Source organism: Triturus cristatus, chromosome 7 (genome assembly GCF_964204655.1).
Source record: "Triturus cristatus chromosome 7, aTriCri1.1, whole genome shotgun sequence".
In the NCBI taxonomy this organism is placed as follows: Eukaryota; Metazoa; Chordata; class Amphibia; order Caudata; family Salamandridae; genus Triturus; species Triturus cristatus.
The window spans coordinates 1,746,768,324-1,746,794,751 of NC_140590.1; the positions used below are offsets into that span (position 1 = coordinate 1,746,768,324).

Sequence of the window (26,428 nt, forward strand, 5' to 3'; positions counted from 1 at the left end):
CCTCTACAAACTCCACTTTCGCATGCTACCATTCTTCTGCATGATACACGTCAATCACAATCACTTTCTAAACCACAAGCCCGACTCTTACACACAGCCTTAGCTACAGCCAAAATTTGTATACTACGGCAATGGAAGTCGCCTCAACCACCATCACAAGAAATATGGATGGCGGCCATGATTCAAACAGCTTCCTACGAACGTATTATATACAACATACAGGATCAATCTGATCTCTTTCTTCGAGTATGGTCACCTTTTCTAGCTTTAAATACCGATGCTAATATTAATGACCCATCTACGCAGTAATTTAATTCTTATCCCTTTTCATTCTCATTCATTATTCATTATTGGTGGTTAATAAATCTTAATACATATTGTGTCTACCTATTATTTGTTGTTGTTTTTAATATCTACTCACCAGAACACTTACATATAATTCTGTATCTTTTAATATATATATTTATACATGAGGGTTTCTCTGCTTACACTTTCATCTTACACAATATACCCATTGTCTTTATTTATTGTTTGCACATTTTCTATATTGTCCATTTCATTATCCTTTCTATTCTTCTCTCGTAATTCCTTTCCCTACTTTATCTCCCTTGGCTCCGTAACAATATATTCATATACCTGTAGTATAATTTAATTTATTTCATTTTGTCTATTTCAAAGAATATTATTCTTTCTCTTTCTTCGAATCAGCATAATTACTTTATGTTATGGTAAGTATTTATCATATCGTATCTTATCTTACCTTATGCTATCTATCATTTAGAATGTCCTCTCGTACATCAAGTGAAATTATTATCCCTTATATTCATCTTTTCTCTATTCTGATTGGTTTTCTAGAGTGTCTTCTTTTCTCAGAAACATATTTATATAGCTTTATATAGCATTATGTGTTATATTTGTGTACATTTTCATTTATCGTTTTCTTTTCCCTTCTTTGCCTTCCCTTTCTCTCTCCTCCCGCCCCCCCCCCTTCCCGTAATTCCATCTTTTATGGCCTCAATATACAGTCAATTATTTGTCTTTGCATGGATCTGTTTATGTATTTATTAAATTATATAATATGATTAATTATTCAGAAAGTTTTATTATATGCTTATATATAACAATTTTCTTATATATTTATTGTATGATAATGCAAACAGTTATTATACTATATGTATTCTTTTGTAAATTTCAATAAAAAATTGAAACACAAATGCTATTAGTAGCAATGAACAATTAACTTCAATGATTCTGTGATTTTCTGTGCTAATATATATTATGAATAGTTTTTACATATATAAATATTTTTGCTGAGATTTTAAGGAGAGGAAAGATTGGTTTTCGGTAATTTTTCACTAAAATCTAAAGTAACAAGCAGCGCGCTAGGGAGTAAAAAGTAGTCGATATGGGAACCTGTGCTTTGGAGGAATAAGGTCAAAGGGTGGTCTTTGCCTCTCTGGTGTGTCATTCAACAGGGATCTGTCATGGCATTAACTGCTCTAATGTCAGATAACTGGAATCTGTTCCACTGGGGTAGCACCATTAAATTACCATCTGTGTCAATGTCCCTCCCACACAGAAACACACAACCATGAGCACTCTAGCCATTTCAAATAGCTGTTGCCGAAAAATAGAGGTAGTTTGTGGATTTTGGCAAGGAATCCCACTTTTTCAAATCTGAAAGCAGAAAACTTAACATTTTTTCAGGACCTTATTTGGTGTCCAGATTTTTACTTAGACATATCTACCCATTGGTTCTATCCGTGTCCACAATGAGCTGAGCGCCAGAGATTAATTAAACAGGATGGTCACACCTCTTTTTTTCTGTGCCAAGTGGCTAATCGGGTTGTGGGATTTGTCTTAATTGCATGTATCACAGCACCCACACAATCCTGTGTGACGGGCATATTCCGATGCCAGACATACCCGAGACCATCATACATTGTTTATGAACAGTAACTGAATGACCTTCTGGAGTTGGTTACAGCTCCGCAAGTACAATGCCATTCAACCTTGTCCGGTCGAAATCCATTGCATTACAATTAGAGCTTGCATTAATTAAGCAATGCATGCTCTCATTGTAAAGATCATGGGTGCATTTCATTTCTGCACCCGGTCGCAGGTACCTTAAGTTACCCCCAATTGTATCCATTGATCTAAAGTAGTGAGTCACAGGTATCCCCTAGGTTGCCAATCTGTATCCTTTCACTCATATTGTACTTCCTGGGGGGCACCCAAACAATGATTCCCAATGCTTTTCAGTGTCAGAAAGGCCTGCACAGAATGGCAGTGGTAATCCTCCATTGTAATTTCTCTACAGTAATATAGCAGGGGGTGGGATTACTGTAGGACTTCTGAATGGCTGACGGGCTATCGATGCCCGTTGTAAGGTATTCTCAAAAACAAATTGGACTCACTTTCAAACTAATTTATTGAAAAGGGTCTGTCTTTACAGAATAAAAACTGAGAATACTGTCTGGGCTGTAGTTCTTCGCTCGATGTTCGCAGCCCTGACAAGCCGCATCGTAATTGGTCCCTGGGTTAGTCATGCTCTGTGTGGGACAGGTAACCGCTACAAAGGCCACATCGAGGTGCATCCGCTGAACAGAGAGTATTATCTACAAAGCGCAGGTTACACCATGTTTTGAGGATAACGTAGGCAATGATTCTGTGGGAGGGAAGGGAAAGGTTGCTAATACAAGGGAAAAAGGTACCTCAATTCAGTGACCTGTGGAGAACTACTGACTATACAAAATTCCTTCTCCAATTCCCCTGGCAGGGTGTATTATAACTAAACTAGAACACAGTCAAGTGTATGCCTACCAACGTAAAGACCACTAGTGGTATCAAGAAAGCTATATACGAGATACATACTAAAAATGCTGGGCAGCGGGTTTTAGTCCCTGGTTCATAAATTGACATATATCAAACGAAAGAGGTTCAACACCAGCATATTTGCTGTATAGGTAAAGGGGAAAAATAAGTCTAAAACACATGTCACTGTCCACCTCATCCAAAACAAAAGAACTAATGTATATAACTCAGCTTTGAAGCCAATTTAAAGAATTTACACTTAAGTCACTTATGAACACATGGATCATTTCATATCACAGTGTTTACGAAGCAGGTTTTCTACAACCAAAGATGAAAACATGGTGGTGCCAGAAGCATGTCTTCTGCTTTTGAGTCAGTGTGCATAGTCACAGTGGAGACAGCTTCACATAATCAGAGTTTGTATATGTACTTCGACTTGAGCTTGGACATCTACGACAGTCAAGTCACATCGAGGGGTAAGAAGTAGCTCACCTGGTGAATCATATGTTCAGAAATGGAATCTCCACTTCCAAACCAACAGAATTAGGTTTATGGGTGCACTCCAGGCATAGAACACCAGTGCTTGACTCCAGGGGCAGAAAAGCACTGTGTCAGCAGGGTACAGAAACCACTGTGCTTGCCCTCAATCCAAGGAATGAGAACATGTATGTCAATCAAGTTTCAAGTGAAGAGTGGTTGACATTGACATTTGACTCGGTTTTGATTCAAGCATGTCAGAAGACTGTAATATATAAGCTGTTGTTCACCCTACGTGTACTTTAAACTTTTTTTTTTTCAATTTCCCTGACATTGTGGCTGGACTGCTCTTGTCTAGTGTCAATGACCGTCCACAGCAGCAGCTTACCTGGGGCGATCCTTCCTGTGAAAGGCACACTGAAATCCATAGCTAATTGCTAATCAAATCTGCAAGACTTTTTGGGCAATGCAACGTGTTGGTGTAGAAGAGAGTTAAACACTATTCATAAAATCCACTTACATGTTGTGTCTGAGGGTGATGGGCATCTAACAAGCCCAAAGGCTCCAGCTTCGGTCTACAACTGTCCTCAGAGCCCCTAGGCGCTCCACATGCTGTTTGGACACAATAGCTGGTGCTCCTAAGCAAAGTCCAACATTTTTTTATGTGCCCCCAAATGCTTGAAAGAATTAGCCACATTGTTAAGTTTGGCATGTCTTAATGTTTCAGAAGTCTGCATTATAAAAAGCTTGCCTAAAAAGATGTTGTCACTTAGATGCTGGGTTGTGTCCATGCCGCTCGCTTGCAACTTGGACTTGTTGTGCTTCTGGTCTTGCTCTTGGCTTACAATCCGGATGGCCTTGCCCCTTCCTTTAGGAAGCTGGCTCTTTAAATAGTATTTCATAAATAGATATTCTTTACAAAGAGTCCTAGTATTCAAAAATAAATGGCCATGGCTTGCTCTATCAATCAAAAGTTTTCTTTTACGTGGTAGTGTCGTAGAGTATCCTTATGCTCATAACCAAGTAGTGTTACAAAACTGCAAACACACACAATATTCAACAATTGATTTACACGACTCAAGTAGATCGTTAAAAATGTATAAAAAACATGTACCTTTATATATATTTTGGCCCAAAAACCAATAAGATCACTTAAGTACGGTTAGCAAGATAAACATTTTTACGTTTGCAATGTTGCCAATGCATTTTTCAGAGGTTGCAAAGTTGTCCTATGGCAGGAGAAACACATATTCAATATAATGTCTTCGATGCAACTTACAACAGAACCCACTTTCTGTAAAGTTTAATATGGGCAGGTTCAATGGCAGCAACATCGGTTTACTTCCAGTGCCAGTAGGCTTCAAAGAAGACATTTTTCAAATTAAAATTTGTTTCACAATGCAAGTCATTTTTTCGAAAAGCCATGATTTACGACGATCATTGATTTTGGGACACCTTTAGTCCTCTTCTCCACAGTCCAGAGTAGACAAGTCCAGAGTTCTCCTAAGGCGTGGGGTTGTTTGTCACTGTGAATACCCACGGTAGAGGGGGCATGCAAACAAAGGCTAAAGGCTGCGTCGGTAACCACACTGCGTAGAAACACAATTGGTCATGAAGTTGGTATGTTAACAAACTTAACAGTAAAACATTTTTGTTACCTAAATATCTTCTAAATAATATTGCAATGTTAAAAAATCCTGGAATCTAATAACTAGTTAAAAATAATCAAAATTACGTTCCTCATTATTTTCTTCTTCTAAAAGCATCTGACATACAGTCTCGTTCCCATCGCCTGACTCATAACCCATCTGCCCGAGTAGGCCGTAATAAAATCTTCATAACTGATTCAAATGCTCACGGTCGGAAGGGGAACTGTTTGGTCATTCTAAATTGTTCACGGATGTCAATCGAAGATACTGACTTGGTGTGAGGTGATCCGTACAGTTCTGCGTATACAGTTTACGACTGCCCCATTACGATTTGTTATTCTGACAGCCATTCTTACTTGGTATGTCCAACACGTACAAAGGCTGTTGGAAACTGACTTTTGGGACTCCTATAAGGACACTTGTCATAGTGTATGGTTTTGCGCAGATATTTATTTCCCCTACAGTAGTTTGTGTTGTTGTTGGGAACACAGGCTCCCTTAGAAGTGAACGGGAGTCCTTCTAAATTTTTTTGGAAGCATTGTATTCTGTCATGTTCAACCGCCGACCAGTAGTCGGTCTAATCCGTAACATGATGTGGTGTTGTTTGCAAAATTTCAAAATGACATTTTAATGAGCTCATTGTTGTTATGTGAAATAAGTCTGTTAAAAATAAAGTATAAGTAAATTGAGATTTAAAAATGTAAAAATAGTCTTAATTTTGATATCTTTTCATATTGATTGGAAATTTATCGTAATTTTTTTTTACTTTTGGGCAAATTTATATGTATTTAAAAATTTGATTTCTACTATTATTGGATTTTCTGAGGTTTATTTGTTTTTTTCTCAATTTTCTTTTTTGGGTTATAACATTATTGATTTTGGACATAAAAATTCCATATTTTAAAATAGTGGGATAAGATATATATTTCTTTAACATTATAAATAGATTATGAGAACTTTTTCTGAAGGTTTCTTTGTTTTCCTGGTGGATAAACAAGGGGACTAATTAAATACATTATAAACATGTTTGTTATAAAGAAAATACATTTCAATTTACATTTTTACATTTATCTACATTTAGTTTATATATCATAGTGGGATGTTTGCTGTTTCAGGTTCATTAAGTAGTTTTTTTTAACTTAACATTTGGAGGTTAATTACATTAAACTTTTTTTTTATGTATTGCTCAAAAAAAGTTTTTAATATTTTTTATCCTTCAAAACTTAGTTCAAATTATTTGTATTATTTGGAGAATAATTAAAACATTGAAATTTACTTACTTATTTTTTGTTTGCAGGTGTAATTTAGAGAAGTCTGATTAGGTGACATTAATATTTTGTTTTTGACTGCTTGTTCACATATTATATTCAAAAATATTAGTTTTTAAAAATATAAAGACAAGGTTAATTAACGTTACATTAGTATTGTCAAAATATAATTTTTTTAAATTGACATTTACTAACTCAAAGACAATTTTTTAAAAAATAAAAATGACCTACTTTTGAATAGTGATTTTGCTTTTCTTTCTTTGTCAACTATTCTTTAGCATAGAAGTATATGGCACAAAAATGTATACCGTCTTACATCTACTATTTAAAACAAATGTTATTTCTGAATAATTATATGTTACTTATATATCAACAAAAGGTGAATACTAGGATTTTTGTTGTCAGACTTAGGGGTTTATTACAATGTTGGGTTGACCATACCCGAATCTGGACAGAGCTCCAGTCGCTGCTCCTGACACTGTCATCTGGATGCAAGTGCACATGTTGTGGTCTCAAACTACCATTTCCCTATGGAAAATTGTGCTGCATTTGGAAACAGATCACAGCACTACCTCCTATATACAAATAGAAGTTTGTCTAAATCCATGCAGAGTGTGACATGCACCTCATACATGCATAGGGATATGGGAGAACAGGGTCTTGATAGGTGCCCCTAAAGACGCTCTTTAACACCAAATCCATGCCTGAAAGTCCTACATGCATTTCACGTTGGAAAAATCATCTTAATTACACAAGTGTAAAAGCCTTCTCCAAGGAATCATTAGGCCATTCCAACTGGACATCATTCTACTTGACACCTTAGGATTCCATTTTGATCTCCATGCCTCTATCAAATTCCATTTTCCAACTTTGTTATGGGGCGTTTGAAATTTAAGAAATGCAATGTCCTTCGAACAGCCTCCCTACCAACGGGAGGAGACTCTACCAATTGCATGGTAATCATTCCCGAAATTTCTGAAATTTGAAATCTGGAATTTATTTTGTTAGATGTTTTATATGTTTTAAATGTTAGCTTTATAAACGGTACATTTAATATATATCATACATTAATGAATATATATTTGTAATTAACATGTTTTTGGAATTCATACAGCAATTTACAATATTCATTAATATTAACATGGTGTTACGTTACTGATTTTTTTTTACGACAAGTTAAAGTTTCTTTTTAGGGACTACTACTTTATTATACTTTATGTTAATTGAAGGGGGAAATACATATTTCGGTTTGACTCTGGACTTTGCATCAATGGTGTTAGATTTCGGTTGGGATTATTGAAATATTTTGATGTTTAATGATAAAATATTTTTGCAAATATTTGGGGTTTTATATGACTAAAATTATTTAACAAATTACTGCCTGCACATTCAGTGGATTTAATAATATTTTTTGTGTGACTACTATTTCTTTAAGTACTGTACAGCTGCTTCCCACGTTAAGGTGATACTGGAGAGAAAAAGCTAATTATTTAATTTTGACTGTCCATCACGTTTGTTACATTAATTTATGTATCGATTGCTGATAGTTAATTACTTACATTTAGTTTTCCAAAACCGTCACTAATTTTGTTAGTTTCCTACTGGGAATAGTTTTTTTTTGTTTATTGATTTTTTAATAACTTCATCTGTATTCGATTAAGTATCCAATGTAATTTTTATATTTACAGTTTTTATTATCAAACACACTATATGACTTAGCAAAAATATATGATTTGGAATATTGAAATATTTATGCAGATTAACAACTAATTAACCTTACTTTTTTAGTTGTGCAATGGGGTTAGTTAATTCTTTGGTTTTAAGTGTCCAGTAGCTTAAATTAATTATGTTACATTGGAATGGAAAGACTATATTCTATATGTTTATTCTGAATAGTTTTATATATATTACTTTATTTTCAGAATGCCAAAAAACAATTTACAAATATTTACTGATACACACCTTTCAAGATTTAATTAATAATGTTTTGTAAATAATACACTTTGTATGTTTATTGATCCACACTTTTTCACATTGTTTGGATTAGTAGGGAGTGTAAATTTTACATTACTTAACTATGGTCCTCTTTACAAGGTCAATTTGTAAGTGTTAGATTGCAGGTCTGAGTCATTCATAGTTACATCTTAGGTTTCACTGCCGCATTACAATCCAGGTTATCGAAAGTGAAACTGGAAGGTTATTCAGGGAGTATTACAAACGGGTTAATGAGACCTTGTGCCAGTCAGAGGCCTTACCGTATTTGCTAAGCTCCATGTTTCTGCTGTTGTTTTTTCAAAGTTGTTTTCCATTATGCTTTTTACGGTGGGCTTTGCTACATGGAAATCCTTTTGAAAACTCTCTCTGTGTGCCGCTACCTGTTCCCTCCATTCTCCATGCGGCCTATGTTTGTGGTTCTGAAAATTCCTGCACTGTGTGGCAGGTACACTGATCCTGACACAGAATCCACAGTTTGGGGAAGGGAGTGGGATCTTCCATTGACTCAATGTCGGTACATGAGACACCACTTCAATTGTTGTGCAGTGCCCTCCGAGATTTGGACGTAATCGTACAGGTTGCCCTGATGCTGCGCCCGCTGGAACTTCAGGTCCCACTTCAGAGCCTGCATATGCCATCTGGCATGATCGATCAGCAGGATGCAGGCCACGAGCCCCAGCAGCCTCAGGCTCATCATAACAGAAAAGCGGGACAAGGGCTGAAACATCGGAATTATAGCCAGAATATCCCGGACTCGCTGTTCAGTAGGAGCCTAAAACGCATTGTGTCCATAAGAGCTCCCATGAAGAGGAGCTTCTGAAAGCAAATAAGGTGCGAGTTCGGCATGCTGATGGACAACCACAGCAAATGCAGGAGGTCAGCCGTAGTCTGGAGGGGGGGGACTACTGTCTGGGGCAAGCCCGGCTTCAACTGCCTGTCGTTGAGATAGGGGAAGACTTAAACCCCAAATCTGCGCAGATGGGCTGCAAACACCGCCATCACTTTTGTGAACAGAGGGCTGGTTGTAAGGCAAAAAGAGAGCACGGTCAAATGAAAGTGCTCGTGGCCTACCATGAAATGCAGATAACGCCGTTGGACCTGCAGGAATATGAAAATAAGCGTCCTGCTTGTCAACCACCACCATTCAGTCTTGAAGGTCAAGGGCAGATAAGACTTGGGCTAGCGTCAACATTTTTAACTTCTCCTTCTTGATGATGCGATGATGTTCTGGAGGTACAAAATAGGCCACAGTCCCTTGTTCAACTTTGGAACCAGAAAGTATTGTGAATAACATTCACAAATTAATGCTGGCATCGGAACGCACCCGATCGCCCTATTGGCTAGGAGGGCCACAAATTCCTGTTGAAGTGCGTTGTGATTCCAGACATGCAGTGAATCTGAGGTGGCATGGCTGGAGAGGTAGTCTCAAAGGGGAGGGAGTAGCCACTCTGGAACTATTTGTAAAACCCACCTGTCCAAAGTAAAGGGACACCAGTGTGGGAGTTGACAGCGAATCCTGCCGCACACTGTACTTTGGTGGGCATGAAAGACCGGAATCGGAAGGTTTGGAGGCAGTGGTGGCTGGGGTGACACGCTCACTGTACCCCTGACACGTCTCGCCAGATCCAACGTCCGCGGACGCGCTGAGACTGTTGCTGCGCATGTCTGTGGCTCGGAAGCAAACATTTCGGGCACACTTCCAGCGGCCGTAAAATGATTGAAAAGCAAAGGTTTCAGGAGGGCGCTTGGCCAAAAGGATCAAGGACTTGGCCGTAGCCTGCGAGTTTTTAAACTGCTCCAAAACACTATCTGCTTTATTGTCAAAAATGCGAATGCTATCAAAGGACATGTCCATCAGAGAGTTCTGGACATCAACAGAAAAAACTGTAGTCCTCATCCGGGTGTTATGACGGACCACCAGTGTGGTTTAAATTGCTCTGCACATCTCTACTGTGTCTAGGCCAAAAATAATAGTGAACTTGTCTGCAACCCTCCCTTCAACTTATGTGCGAACTGTCCAAGCCTCCTCCGTACAGTCAGGCGGCACTTGCGCCACTGTATCACACACAGAGTGGAAATAACGGCCCAAGAGGCATGCACAGTTCACAGACCGCATCCCTTAACTTGCAAAAGGAAAATTCTTCTCACCCTATTGCTCAATTTGCTAGTATTCTCTGTCCGGGGTGGTGGAAGGGAAGGTTCTTGTGTACGCAGAGGTTTGGAATACCAAGCTCTCAGGGGTAGTGTGTTGGTAGAGGAAAATGGGTTCGCCCAGGGCTATGCGATGGCGTTGTGCCACGTTCCTAGCTACAGGAGCACCTGTTTTGGGCTTGGACCAGGTGCCCAAAATAACGTCCCAAAGTACATCATTAAAACGCAGCAGCGGCAAAGCTAAGGTTGCTCTTCTCTAAAGCACTTCGGTCGTGGGTTAGTCCTGACGGCCAAAGTAAGTAGCTCATGGTGGAGGGCCTCGTCTGCCCTACACAACAACACTGCATAACTTGCACCCTCCTACGTAGCCAAGGTAGGAGGATACAGCATGCCAAGCTCTTGAGAAATGTTCATACCACTAGCGTCCCCAACTCCTCGGCCCAGTCTGGGTCAAACTCACATTGTGCTGTGAGAGGGTCCTCAGACCACTCCCCTTCCTCCAATAGGCTGATGGACAGGCCAAAAATAAGGAGGATGGACAAAGGGATAGAAATTCAACATCTGCGTCAGAATCAACGTCGAGCAATGCCGTTCCGGCCACGTATCCACTTCGGGGCTTAACCACAGCCCCACATAATCCGTCGTTGCGGTGCAACGTCTGATGTAGTGCTTGTGTTGTCGACATCGGTGGAGGTGTCACGAGGTACACCGCCGTGGTCCAGCCCTGGATCCATGGTGGCCCTGCAGCTCAGAAGCCGGAGCCGACGCCTATTCCGGGGACGTAGCCACCTGTGGAAAAGTGCTACGGCCCCCCATTCTTGCCTGCAGTGCCAGAATGCGCACAGGCAGGACGCAACGACCAAAAGAGCAAGCCATGGCTTACAGAAATTACGTAAATCTGTGCAGGAGTCGCCGACAGACCCGGGAAAGGCAGGTAGGTTTCCAGCGACTGTGTAGGCTCCGCCAGATACAAGAGGGAAGCACCATCTGCACACCCAGCTGTGTTGCGCAACCGGTGATAGTAAGTCAGAGAGCAATGGCGCTTCTTCGACTACTTGGAATGCTTCTTCTTACTTTACCACGATTGTGAATACTTGATCCCACTGAACGATGATGTTGGCTGCGTGACTGGTCCCTTGACCTCACACAGGACTAGGACATGCAACGGCGCATAGCCAACTGCCGGACTTCTGGCAACTTTTGGTGCCATTCCCACTAAGTCTTCGTCGCCATGGCCTGGCAGTCGGGGCACGAAGTGGGGTCGTGGTCGTGTCACAGGATTCAAAGACACATGCAGTGCTGGTCAGTCAACGATATCATGCGATGACAGTCCCCGCAGGACTTGAAGCCTGTCATCCCTACTGCACCAGGAGTCCATCCACATGAAAAATAGATACAAAAATCCTTGAAAAAACTCAAGTTAATAAGTGACTGGGGGGCCAATCGCTCCAAATCTGCGCTGTGTTGAAAAAGAAAGAGTTGATGTCAGTGCGCAAGTGCGGCGTATAAGTAGCATACGCTACGTCATCACTGCGACCACAACCACACTGACTGACGCGGAGCCGCAGGACGCCACCTTCTGACGCGCAATGTTACTGATGATGAAAATTAGCCATATCCAGACTGACGCTGTGCATAATTCTAAGGGAATGAATCTATCACTAAGGTTTTTATTTTACTTATTACATTTAAAAAAATATATATTTTTTTTTAATTTTTAAAAACAATAAATATAATACTAAAAGTCTGATTTGTAAATTACACAAACATTAAAAACTGCTTAAAAATTGGTAAAGGAAATATTGTATGTATAATAGGGCTTACTTTTACGTGCTTCTATACTATGGGCCTCACTTAGATGTCGGGCGTAATCTTTCTTCCAGACATTGTCTTGGATTCAGGAACCAACATAATGCCGGTCCAACAACATCAATTACAAAGCTTCCAAACAACGTTTGTAGGGACTACCATTGAATACTATCGGATTCCCTTTTTCGACCATCAATACTGGCTCCTATGGGTGAAATAATCTCTTGAAAACCTTGCACCCTGTCGTGGAACTTTTCGTGTTTGTACAGAGCAATTTTTAAATGCTGTCTGAATCTTACATCCTTTTATCTCAGCTGGAAACGCAGGCCATTGCCTGCTACCATTCGGCTTTCAACGATTCGGATAATACCAATGTCTTTCGGAACATTCTTTGACAGTTCGTACGCTTTCCAGCCGTCGTAATCTGTTGATTTTCAAAACTGTTTGAGTAATTTTACAATGTGGGTTGCGAATGGGATTCAAGGTAATCAGATGAAGTTCAGAGATTTTGCGTACAGCATGGTAATCGGGGACTTAGGGGGCATATGTATCAACATCACCATTTGCGATTCTCAAATAGCGATTTTTAAAGAATCGCTATTTGAGAATTGCAAAACGGGATGTATTAAAAAAATTGCAAACTTTTTGCGATTTCTTAAAATTCCTTAATTGCGGTTAGCAAATTGCAAAATCGCAATTAAGGAATACCTGCCCATTCATTTCTATGGGCCAGGAGACCCATAGGAATGAATGGGAAGTAATTCTCAAATAGCGATTCGCAATTTGCGAATCGCAATTTGAGAATAATTTCAAAGGTGCAAGGGTGTCATGATGACACCCTGATGCACCCCTGAAATGAGCATGTGTGTGCATATGGCGCACATACATGCCCTAAGGGCATGTATGAGCGCCACGTGGCACTTGGTAAATTTAAAAAAAGTGCTTTTTGAAAGGAAATCGCAAATTACCACCAACTGGAAGTTGGTGGTAATTTGCGATTTCTTAAGGATAATTCGCACAACTTGGGTGCTTTTTACATATCATTTAAGAAATCGCAATTTGCGATTTCTTAAATGCTTACGCAAAATTAAGAAATCGCTAAATTAGCAATTCCTTAATTTTGCGATGGGATGTGGCTCATACATCCCGATTACCGATTTTTTAATCGCAAACGCTGTTATTTTGCGAATCGCAGCGTTTGCGATTAAAAAATCGTTTGATACATATGCCCCTAGGTGACATAATGTTAGTGAAATACCAGAAATGGCAGCGAGAGTGCATCAACAATCAGCTATTACTAGTAACAGTTTGTTTCTAATAACTATAGGATTAATATTTATTAAAATATAAGTTTGTTCTTTACATTTTTGACCGTTTGGACATGCTCATGTCTGTGGTCGTGAAGGAAGGTTACCTGAGTTACTTCGTGGTGACTATTTGTAATACCCATGTTTTAGTAAAACTAAATTGGTATTTAGTACCAATTTAGTACATAATACAATGTGGGAAACCGCTACAACACTATTATTTTGTGACGATATTTAAGTTATAAATGGCTAGTGGGTGAATTTGCGTATTAATATTTACAAATTATTTTTACAACATGCTTATTTGTAGAATGTTTTGTAAAGTAAATGAAAATTAACATCAGATTTACTAAAGATTTGGAAATACATGCTAATCTCAAAATCCGCTATAGCATTCAAATAATATAGGCTTCACGATTAGGGGCATATTGCAAAGGCTGGTGTTACCCCTGTTATGGCCACACAAACTCACTTTTCTACAGTTTATGATGTAGTTGGACCACTGGTAAAAGGCTATGGGGCATGGATGTTAGAAATAATATGACGGCTACTGCACATGCACCAACTTCATTGTATATATTCATGTACAACTGCCTTACCAATCGGTAGCTTGTTCCTGGTGGAGCCAGAGGTATTTTACAAAAACCTTTGCCCTTAGGCACGTGGTATAAAAATCTAGCAGTCTGAACGTTCCTCATGATTTCTGTTGGACCACCACCGATGGCATGTTGTTGGAGGTCCAAATGACATCAAAATGAGGCTCACAGTGTTTAAAAACTTTGAATGTGATCATGACATAGAACTGTTTCTTTTTAAAATACTGCTACATTACTCTTTCATTATAGTATGCTAGTGATTGGAGCAAATTGTTGTTGTATTCTTTTTTTACACAGGTAATAATTTAAATTCTTGTGTCATGAGATATTTCATTTTTTTGCAATATATTCTGACTAAAAAAAAAACACATTAATAGTGACTTTAAAAGAAGACTGTAAAGAAACCATCAGTTTGCATGCTTCACAGTGTATTAAAATCAATTGAGTTGGTAATTATCTTGCAGATTTGAAATCATGTTCAATTTCTAATTGTAGATGGAATTAGATTGAGAGATGTTGTATCGTGGATTGGAGTTTATATTTTGTACAGTGTTTACTACTTTGGATATGGCGATTATTCCATAGGGGTGGGTGATAAAGCATACAGGGTTGTAGTGGGGCCATGGGTTGTACTGAGAGTTAATTTTACCAGATTGTGGGGAAGGTAGGTGAGCTAAGGAGTGGTTGTTGTATGGTTATCACTATGAGGGCTACTGGATTCTCAATGAGTGTTTTTGTAGTTAAATTAATACAAAACTTCGCTTCAAGGTCGTTTATCACTGTGTCAAACATCTCCATATTGATATTGGTTTTGATAAGTGACATAATATTAAGAACAGACAAAAGAAGATACATAAATATTGATTGTAAAATAATAAATATAAAAAATAAAAATGTAAACAGATAGAGTGATGTTTAAAAGTATGTGACCAAAACAACATTTAAGCATAACAACCTTAATATAGATAAATACACATACACACATAACAAAAGTTAATAAAGATAAATAAATACAACATAAATTAACTAAATAAAAAATAGTTATATATTCATTAAAAAATAAAACTTATAAAAATAAAAAAATGTAACATTATAACACATGTCGTAGCAATTATATAAATGATGAAACATCTGTGAGTAAACCAGATACTACTTCAAGCAGGTAGTATTAGGAACAACATTTAATCACTGGGGTGTAGTAAGTAGGATTCTCACCTCACTCTGGGCAACATTACTGAAAGGGTAAATAAAAAGAAAATAACACTATTTTGGAACTCTATTGAATTTGCAATTATATAAGAATAATTGATTAAAAATTATTTGGGGAAATTTAAAAAAAAGAATACATTTTATCATCATAATTAATACGTTTAGCAATCTGTATTTTATAATTCTTTTTAAAAATTAATACAACACTATTTTTCAATGATCATAAAAGCAAAAAACAAAAAGAATAAATAATATATATACATATATATATATATATAAAATCAAAAGATTAAAATAATTTCTTATCACAAATTTAAATAAATTCAAACAAGATTCTCAAACAAATAATAGAGCTAAAAAAAATTTGAGAACAGATTTTGGTGTTGGTCTGAATTGCCTCCAACACACACCATCTCAACGTGTGACCCAGCCATCAAAAGACCTTTGGTTATAAACAATGAAATAGGATGTGACCACACATGGTGCGTTTCCAAACTCACAAGTAGGGGGCAGATTATGATCTCGTTGTGAACGGCTGAGAACGACGGTCGGAGCCCTATAGACAGATTATGATCGTGTCGTGCGGATTCCTTCCCGACCGAGCCATTCTGATGGGCTCGTCGGAAAGGAATCCCACACGGATTTCCAGATTGTGGTCAACAGCCTCGGCCTGTACGCCGTCCGGAAATACCTCAGTACTCCCACTGCCGCCTCTTGGCGACCAAGGGATTTCGATGGTATTTTTTCATAGACTTTTCGTGTTGGTATTTGAGGCACAAAAAGGCAGTCCAGAACTGTCTTTGTGTGTGAGGCTGCCGAATGGCAGCCTGGGGGCACATAAAGTGCACCTCAGTGGATCCCTGCAACTGGTGGCATGCACCTTGGGTTGCCGCCCACATGGTGCATGGATGAACTGCGCCCCTGCTTTTAACGATGCATGCATGCGTTCCATTCCGCTCGGAATGCATGCATGCATTGTGTTGTAAACGATTGCGACCGAACCCTGTTCTGCCGCATCCTACCAGCAGTGCCGTAATTGACAACAGCAGGTTGGTCGGTTACGGCGCATGACCGATGTCTGACGTACCTGAGTACGTCCGACATTGGAATATGCCCCTATATATGTGACTTTATTCTACGTGCGTAAACAGTATGCAGCACAAGCACACATAGTGAAATGTGAATTTGTTTAAATTAATGCACTAGGGGGAGAGAGGTGATTGCAGCCCATCTATGGAGACAAGTGTTCCAGTCTTCACTCATCTCGAAGATTGGTTGTTGAAGATGGGATCATCCATAGCTGTCTCCTACCTTCCGACAAAGCCGTACTTCCTGCATTTTGTCTGGTTCGTTATAAACGTGCTGAAGTCGCAACTGCTTCCCTCTCAGACGCTTCCTTTCATCGTAGCAGTTCTGCACACTGTGCAGTTTCAGGCTTATCATACAAATCAGCAATTATAGGATATTTCGGCTATGATACTGATGTTTGAACATTGATCTTATATTTCAAAGATAATGATTCTCGTGCTGTTCATTCTCCTGCATCCAGCTTGTGTACAATGCCGAATGCCACAATTAGGGTCAGCAATGTGACCTTAAGGTCCAAATGGAACAGCTTCTGTGTAAAAACACCAACCTGCTTCACATCTTTGATGTTATTGCTTAAGCTGTTCATTCTGTTAGAAAAATGCTATTTGGTCAGACGCAGAACACTTTTATTTCACAAACCATATGTCACAGTAGTTAGGGATGCATACCTTATGGGATGTGGAGGCCATGTGTGAGTGGTGGTTTGCAGAGGATGCTTATCCCCGGTGAAAGCCAACCTCCTTATCACCCTGTTGGATCATCTGACAATATGGTTGTTAATAAAAGCCTTTTTTCAATTGCTCATTGTAGGCTGGTTCTTGTATTCACATACAACTTGACCGTCATGTTGTACTGCAATAATCATGGCGATTTGGGGCTGTGAACCCTGTGTGGAGAGGCCATGTGCCTTTGGATTTGGCTTCGACAACATGGCATGTCCCTGTAGGCCTAACATCTGGATAGGTTCCGTAAATGCCACAGCGGACGAACGTAGCTGACGGTGCCTTGAAAATCACCATTGCCTTCACCATCCGTATGTTGCACAAGGACTCTTTTAGCGTATGGCAGAGAATTGGTTAGATCATTTTGATTGGATATTTATTTTGAAGAACATTTGTCTGCAACGTTTTTCGTTGGTATTATAGTTAACGCCTCCTTTAATCATTAACGGGCATGCCACTTCTGGCAAGAGTGTTACAAATGCTCCAGAAAAAATGGCCAAAAGTCATTCTAGGGGCCCGGAAATCTTTAGATATTCTAGTACCACAAACTGATGTCAATAAACACAGATCCTGCAATCCGACTGCCCCTCAGGGAGGATGTTCTGTCGTAGCAGCAGAGGTTGCGGGTGTTGTTAACCTCTGCCAGAACCAGTACACCCTTCGCCTCCTTGCGTGGTGATTTTTCATTGACAGATGACAAGTTTCAAACTTATTATCAGAGTTTGTGAAATTATTCCGGCAACATGAGATCCCGCAACAAAATCGGTATATGACTGACAAAGGAAAAACAATACTAAAGATTGTACACAATGGGCTGTCAACCACCTATCTTACTGTATTCCAGCAATTGTCTTATTAATTATTTATTTGTCCATCCAGTGTTCTTCGACTTAAAATCTGAATGTCTACTTTTTTTGCCCTCTCATCTTCCCTTCACAGCACGACCAGTCACCCCTTTTAAGTGTACTTTGGAAAAAAGATTTTTGAATGTGTTAAGCCAGTATTTTATCTTTTCAACCTTTATTATACCTTACTTGTACATTATTTTGGTTCTCAGTTACTTTCTTATCAACACCATATTTAAAAATGCGCAACTTTCCTCTTTGGTTGCTCACTATCAAATGATCTCTTTTAATGGGAATAAACCAATGCAAGTAGAATGAGTCAGCTGCAGACACCTAGCTTTGCAGACAAGGTAGTGCTCAACAAAACGTCATCAGTGCGTTGTAAGGTGTTAACACATTTTCAATTTTGAATTTTAAAAAATATGCGCCTCTACACCCTTCCATATTATTGTGATGTCACCACTGTTTGTAACCTAAACTTGCGTTGTCTTTCTCAATTTCAATAAATTATTCATGGATAATCTTCAAAATCTATATAGTGTAGCCTGTAGCAAAGAAGGCGCTAGATGTTAAAAAAAAAATGACCTAATCCTGCAGGCTCATCCTCTGGATCAATATCGTTTAAGACTTAGCGTAGATAAAAACTTAAGACGGTCTTACAGACAATTGTGACAGGGCAAAGGCAGCCACCACAAGTATCATGCATGGTCTTCTCATTAAAGAACACTACTAAGTTGCCACTTCAACATCCTAGTACACGTCCTTTAGACATTATATTCTTGATGTTTCATGTTTGCATGGATGGCCATTTTGACAGGTCTGTTTGGCACGATTTATTGTTTTTAACTTTCCTTGGTACCACCACAGTGGAAGGTATTGCTTGTGTATCTGTTCAAAAGTTAAGTAATCTCTGAGCTATCTGTCTCAATCATGTAAGACAAGTTACCTTCACTTCGGTAATGCATGATCTGTAAGACATTATGTTGCATAAGATTCCTTACAGACCCACTTTTCACTCTCAACACTGTTGATTTGTTTAGGGTTCAAAGGCAAGACCCTTCAGGGCAATAGTTGTATTTAGTAACACTCCACGGCCATTCACTTCATTACTCTGTGCTTAATGCATGGAAAGAAGTGTAAAGTCATGAGAAAGGCGCAAATGAGTGGTGGCAACATAGACAATGCAAATGTCACAATGATGCTGGACAAAAATCCTAAGATGACACGCGTAGTAGACTGGCAACCCGGTACATCACACAGGGGTTCCATTAACAATTATCTTAAAGATCTATCATGACGTCCGGAAAATGAAAATTAATGAATATTTTGATAGGTCATGTCTCTATCACAATATGCCTTACATAAGGTAGGTAACTTAACCTTTATGTTGGTTGTTTTAAAATTTCACAATTTCATATTTCTTAATAGTAAACATTTGGACGTAAATATATCTTTATTGATTATCATGCATTGGACATCGATGCAGTTACAGCTGTAACTGCATTAACAATCTTAGTTTATGAACACATATACTCTATTTGTCAGACAAAATATTAGATTTAAATCATGTATTTTCTTTCCAGACCACACTAACAATAATGTAACGAAAGAAGAAAGTTCACACATAATTCATAAAGTCTTTGTCCCCAAAACAAATTAAAACAAAAACTGTGTCTTTATTGCTTATGATGCATTATGACAAGTATGGTTATAACACTATCTCGGCCAACATTCTTAGCATTTGTACATAGCTATTGTATCTCTCACACACAAAGTAGATTCAGGTGATGGATTACATTATCAAACTACACTGGGAATATAGTTAACAAAGAAAGTTGCAACATGTGTTATTTAACATTGATCTTTTGTAACTCTTAAGTCAGTGTCCAAATAAGCAATAATTCCACAAATGTGTTTTTTAGGAACTATGTATGATTGCATATCCCATAGCTACATGTTCTCAAAAAAGATGTTTGTCATGTTATGCCAAGGAAATAGACTTTGTCCATGCCTGCTTGGAATAATGCATCAAAGACTATAAATAGTCGAACCATCAAATTTTTATTTTTCAAATGTTGTCAAAAATATTTACACTCAAGTACAAAACAGTTTTCTGCTTATGAAAAATAACTATTAAATATAATTCTACATAATACATATGATATGTGAACAACTTAAACGCCTATATTACTCTTAAAAAAAAAAGGAAAATAGATTCAATGCATCTAAAAATCTCACTTCACATCACAGAGGTAGTGTTTCTAATTCTCTGACAGCACTGCTCAAATGAATAGCATTATAAGCATTTGCGGCATCTAAAACCTTCAATCGCCAATAAGGATGATGAATCTGTTTCAATGCATTCAAGATGAATCCAACGACCGCATTCATCACAAAACGGCTGTTGGAAAAGGAAATAAATGAATAAATGTTATTCCCTTTAAATTGTATGCTGGTCAATATGTTATAGCTTTGCTAACGTTTTTTAAAATTTTGGGAGTTTGTAAACAATATGCATAGGAACCGGGCCAAATTTTAAAAGGATTTTTTTTTTTTTTAATGATACGTGATGCAACTTTTCCTGATAATCACTAGGTTCATCAAAACAAGTTACAGATGCTATTGTGGTTTTCAAAAAACATGGTCAATGCATGCTTTTTTTCACATTGGCGCTGCACCTCTCCAAGTTTCCATTAATTATAAAACCTGGTTGTGACAGCATTGTTATTAAGAAGGGTCCCTTTTAACAACAGCTTGCATTGTGCCACCATAATGGTAGTCTGGAATCAACTCACAAAAACTCCCAATAGAGGAGGCATTAAATATTGCAAACAAAATTAAAGATTTTAAAAGCATCAGGAAAAATACCTTGTTTACTCTTTACACAAAGAGTAAACTGAAATATTGGTAAAACAGCCTTACTACATGCCTTATATCACATACGGCAGGGATCATTACAGTCCAGGGCATAGCATATTAACATTCGCACATCTGACAATGCACTGTACAGTTGAATTAAGGACAGTTCTAGTGAACATTGAAATTGTACTGCCACTATTAACTTTCCCAGGGTCATGATGCTTTTACACAAACCGATGATGTTTGCTCTTAAAGAACAAGTTACTTACATTCTGTAACGATGTATCAGCAAGAATCATTATTTAGTTATATTCCTCACCTTAGATATAGCCCCAGGCGTCAGACTGGATCCGGAAATATTTTTGTAGCAATACCCCTTGTGCGTTGATAGGCGTCTTCTGCGGCTCCTTGTCCGTTGTTGGCGTCCTGCGCCGGAATGACGTCGTCAGAGTACTTAGACGCCGCCCTCGCTCTCTGATGTCAGTTCTTGTACATAGATTTCCACGCCAGGAACGCAGAGCCATTCAAGAGCCCGACACTGGTGCAAAAAAAGTCTAGGGGCCTGAAAAGGATAACCTTAACCCTATGTGTCAGTTCCCAGAACGGGGAGGCAGGATGGGTCGGTGAGGAATCTAACTAACTAATGTTTCTTACAGATACATCGTTACCAAAGGTAAGTAACTTGTTCATCTGAAAGAAACACGTTAGTTATATTCCTCACCTTAGAATAGATACCCCAGCAATACCAACCCCGGTGGTGGGTCTGCGAACCAAGATCACACCAGAAAGTTCTGGAGAGCAGAACGGCCAAAGAAGCCATCTCTCCTTACTTCGCTATCTAGGCAATAATGCCTGGCAAACGTGTGCAGTGAAGCCCACGTCACCGCCGGACAGATGTCCTGCAAGGGGACTTCCCGTCCCAGGGCAGTAGTAGCTGCTGTGGCCCGGGTGGAATGGGCTCTCAGCCCAACAGGAGGGTCCTTTTTAGCCAAATAGTAACAGATCTTTATACACAAAACGACCCACTGTGACATGGTCCGCTTGTGTACAGCTTTCCCCTTCTTAGCACCTACGTATCCAACAAAAAGTTAGTCCTCCACCCGGAACTGTTTGGTCCGGTCCAAATAAAAGGAGAGCGCACATTTTGTGTCCAGACCGTGGAGCCTCTCTTCCTCTTTGGAAGGATGCGGAGCCGGAAAGAAGGTGGGCAAGGTGACAGATTGCCCGATGTGAAAGGGGGTCACCACTTTCAGGAGAAAAGAAGGACGAGTCCGGAGGACAACCTTGTCCGTATGAACAGACAGAAAAGGAGGCTTAGATGATAGAGCCTGGAGCTCACTCACCCGTCTAGCCCAGGTGACATCTACCAGGAAAGCAGTCTTAAGAGTCAGAAGACGAAGGGGACAATTGTGAAGAGGCTCAAAGGGAGCGCACATCAGAAATGTCAGGACAAGATTAAAATCCCACTGAGGCATTACGAAAGGGACAGGAGGGAACATGTGGGTAATGCTTTTAAGAAAACGTGAAACTACAGGGGACTTGAAAAGAGAAGGCTGATCAGTAAGCCTCAAGAATGCAGAGATTCCAGAAAGATAACCTTTCAAGGTCCCCAGAGCAGAGCGCTGCTGGGCCAAAGAGAGAAGTAAGAGGAGAACCTGAGAAACAGGGGCGGAAAGGGGATCCACAGCCTTTGCTGAGCACCATGCCACAAATTTGTTCCACCTGCAGGCGTATACCGTTTATGTGGAGGGACGCCTTGCGGCCAGAATGACATCACAGACTTCAGGAGGCAAGTCAAATGGCATCAACTGCCGCCGCTCAATCTCCATGCATGGAGGTGGAGGCTGGACAGGTTCGGGTGAAGGACCGCCCCCTGTTGCTGCGACATAAGGTCCTCCTGAAGAGGCAGACGTATCGGAGGATCGGTTAACATACTGAGTAGCTCTGGATACCATTACCTTTGTGCCCAATCCGGAGCCACTAAGATGACTTGGGCCCGGGCGTGCCTTATCTTCTTCAGCACTCTGGGCAGAAGTGGTATAGGCGGAAAGGTGTACAAAAGACCGCAACTCCACTTGCGACGAAAAGCGTCTCCGAGCGAGTGCCTTTTTGGAAATTCCAACGCGCAGAACTGCTGATATTGCGCGTTCTCTTTGTTGGCGAATAGATCTAAACAAGGGTCTCCCCACTGTAGAAAGAGACCTTGCGCCAAGTCCGAGTTCTGACGTTATTCGTGATCCATCATGCACCGGCGGCTGAGTTCGTCTGCTCTGGCGTTCAGAGAGCCCGCCAGATGTTGAACCACCAGGGTGATGCCCTTGTGTTCCAGCCATGTCCAGAGGCGCAGAGCCTCCTGACAAAGGGTCCACGACCCCACCCCGCCCTGTTTGTTGCAATACCACATGGCTGTGGTGTTGTCCGTGAACACCTGCACAACACTTCCCCGGACAGAGGGAAGGAAGGCTTTCAGTGCTAGTCGGATCGCTCTCAGCTCCAACAAGTTGATATGGAGTCGAGACTCCGCCGGAGACCATAGACCACTGATCTCCGCCTCTCCCATATGGCCCCCCCAAGACAGGAGGGACGCATCCGTCACTACTACATGCTCCGGTTGGGGTAGAGAGAGGCATCTGCCCTTGACCCAATCGCTGTCTGTGAGCCACCACTGCAACTGTTTCGCAGTGCCATCCTAGATCAAGAAATGGTCGGACAGGTTGCCTCGATACTGGGCCCACTGAAACTTCAGGTCCCACTGCAGAGCCCGCATGCGCCGCCTGGCGTAATTCACTAACAGGATGCAGGAGGCCATCAGCCACAGAAGCCGCAGCACCAACCTGACCGAAACCCAGGATAGAGGCCGAAAGATGGGAATCAGAGCCTGAATATCCCGGACCCGCTGCTCCGGTGGATAGACCCGGAAATGTGCAGAATCGAGAACCGCTCTGATGAAAAAGAGCTTCTGGGAGGGACTCTGGTGCGACTTCAGCACATTGATGGAGAACCACAGCGAATGCAGGAGGTCGGCCGTAGTCTGGAGGTGGGAGACGACTTGCTGGGGCGAGCCCGCCTTCAACATCCAGTCGTCGAGATAGGGGAAGACTGGAACCCCTGATCTCCGCAGATGAGCTGCAAACACCGCCATCACTTTCGTGAACACCCGAGTGGCACTGGTGAGGCCGAAGGGGAGCACGGTGAACTGAAAGCGCCCCTGACCCACAGTGAACCGCAGGTAACGCCGATGGGCCGGCAGGACAGGGATATGAAAGTAAGCGTCCTCCAAGTCTAACGCTACCATCCAGTCTCCAGGATTGAGGGCAGCCAGAACCTGAGCTAGTGTGAGCATTTTTAACCGCTCCTTCATAAGCAAGGCGTTGACGCTCCTGAGGTCCAAGATAGGGCATAGGCCCCCTTTGCCCTTCTTTGGAACCAGAAAGTAGTGGGAATAGCAACCATGACCTACTTGAGGGCCAGGAACGCGCTCGACGGCCTCTTTGGCCAAGAGGGCCGTAAATTCCTCCCGCAGCAGATTCAAGTGATCCTCCGACATTTGGTGGTACTGCGGTGGCATGGCTGGAGGGGTCGTCTCGAAGGGGAGGGAGTAGCCCCTTTGGACTATTTGCAGCACCCACCTGTCCAAAGTAATGGACCACCAGTGGAGCAGGTGATGGCGAACCCTGCCGCCCACTGTGGTGGGATGGTCCAGAAATCTCGGACTACGAGGGCTTTGAGGCGGATGCTGCCGGGGTGGATGTGGACTGACCGGCACGTTGCCCTCCCATACCGCCTCAGCGGAAACCACGTCCCTGACCGCATGCAGGTTGGTTTGGCGGCCGGTGGCTCGGCAGACGTGAGGAGGCGCCCCTTCCTTGGCCACAAAAGGGGCGAAAGGCGGAAGTTTGCAGCCGTGGGTCCGAGAGACCTAAGGACTTGGCCGTAGCCCGGGAGTCCATAAAACGAGCCAGCGCACTATCCGCCTTCTCACCAAAAAGACCCTTTGGCTTCGTTATTGTTAACATTATAAAGGTTTTTCTATTTTTTTCTTCATATTTGCTCTTAAACAAATGACGTTATATTTCATTACTTCCTAATTTCATACGTTTATCTTGAAACATGTGTGGACACTATCATACGTCAATTTTTGAGAACACACTCTGTTGATACACGTACTCCCAAAAGGACTTTTGTTTACTGAAGCTCACAAATAAACTAATTATATGTGACTCTCTCTCTCTCCCCATTTTTGGCATGCTGCTGCCTCCATCACAAAATACCTCCTATTACATGATGTGGTGAGGTATGCTCTATCCAGTATTTACATTTTGATTTTCTATAATTGGCTATTGTTAGATAATTTTAAGGTTACGCAATTGAATCTTCCACCCACTCCACATCTGGGATCTGCTTCCCAATGTCTTATTCTCACTGTAATTTCCGACCCGGACTTTGCATTTCTTTCCTCATTGCTTTGGAGAACCAGGAGACAGTCTTCATCCTCAAAGCAGATACAGCAACATATCTAAAGATGGCTGAGACTTGCAGCTCAATGCCTCTCAATCCCCACTGTTTTCTAATTCTTCTGGCAAGGGACACATGCGTCAGGAAGTTTCATTCCCGTAAGTATTATTATGCTTGTATTACATTGAATGTGAGCAGTGTACAATATTGGTATTAGTACCCTCGTTAAATTCTGACCCGTCCCTACCCGGTACTCCAACACCGTCCACTATGCTCACTGTGTCAGACCACTTAGTATTGAGATAGGTAGGTCCATGGAGTATGGTGTCTTGACCAATCTCATCTATCGAGCGCAGAAGCTCTCCACCAACATGGTTTACATTGTGTTTTCAAATATGTTCCGCCGCACCAGTAAAAGGATCTTTGCTAGAGCTATGGCATCTGGAGCAGCCGTGTACCGTTACCTTTTTTTTTTTTTCCACCAACAGACACTGCATCAGCCGGGACATGTGGCAAGCCATATAACTTACATCTAAGTCATGGACCGCTAGTCTACCTCGGCTTTGGAGCTCTCTAAGGACTACTATTGGACTGAGGGGACGCGTTGCACTTCAAATCTATGTAAAACCATTCCTGCAAAATTTGCAGAGAGTACCCACGGAGGTGCCTCTTTGGAATGGAACTGCACTACATGTTTCATGCACATCATTAACTCTAAAACCATGTGGTCCATGAACCAATGAACATGCGCACAGGTGGGCAAAAGTTATGACACCCGGTGTACATGCACATGCATTTTAAGCACGGGGCCTCTGCACTGCCTCATTCATTTCCTTTATACCACAGTTTTCATGGTGGTGGAAGAGCTGACAGTCACAGTGATGCTCGACTGACAAAGTTGTAATTTGTCATTCGCACAGCCTGAGTGGCATTGGGTAGATCAGCCACCCCCAAGCTGACACAAGTGTGCCGGTCATCCAATTACCTGGAGCCTTAACCAGTTAACATTTATCAAAATCTATTTGTGGGAACAAACACTGTACATCTGTTAACAAGTTTTTTGGAGCATTATGTAAAATGTTAATTATAAAATTTGCTTCTTGAAAAATACGTTTATTCTGCTTTCCAATTTATTTTTATTCACAAATTTACAAATATTATTACTATAAAAAATAAATAGATT

General features: G+C 40.7%; 2 protein-coding genes across 2 annotated transcripts in view; one reads left to right on the top strand and one right to left on the bottom strand.

The window, feature by feature from the left end:
* The window catches only part of LOC146812984 (killer cell lectin-like receptor subfamily B member 1B allele A), an 866,152-nt gene that overhangs the window by 15,506 nt on the left and 824,218 nt on the right, over nucleotides 1-26,428 (top strand). The window lies entirely within an intron of this gene.
* Nucleotides 1-26,428, bottom strand: part of LOC146812985 (uncharacterized) — a 63,483-nt gene that overhangs the window by 14,712 nt on the left and 22,343 nt on the right. The gene's annotated exons all lie outside the window — the stretch shown is intronic.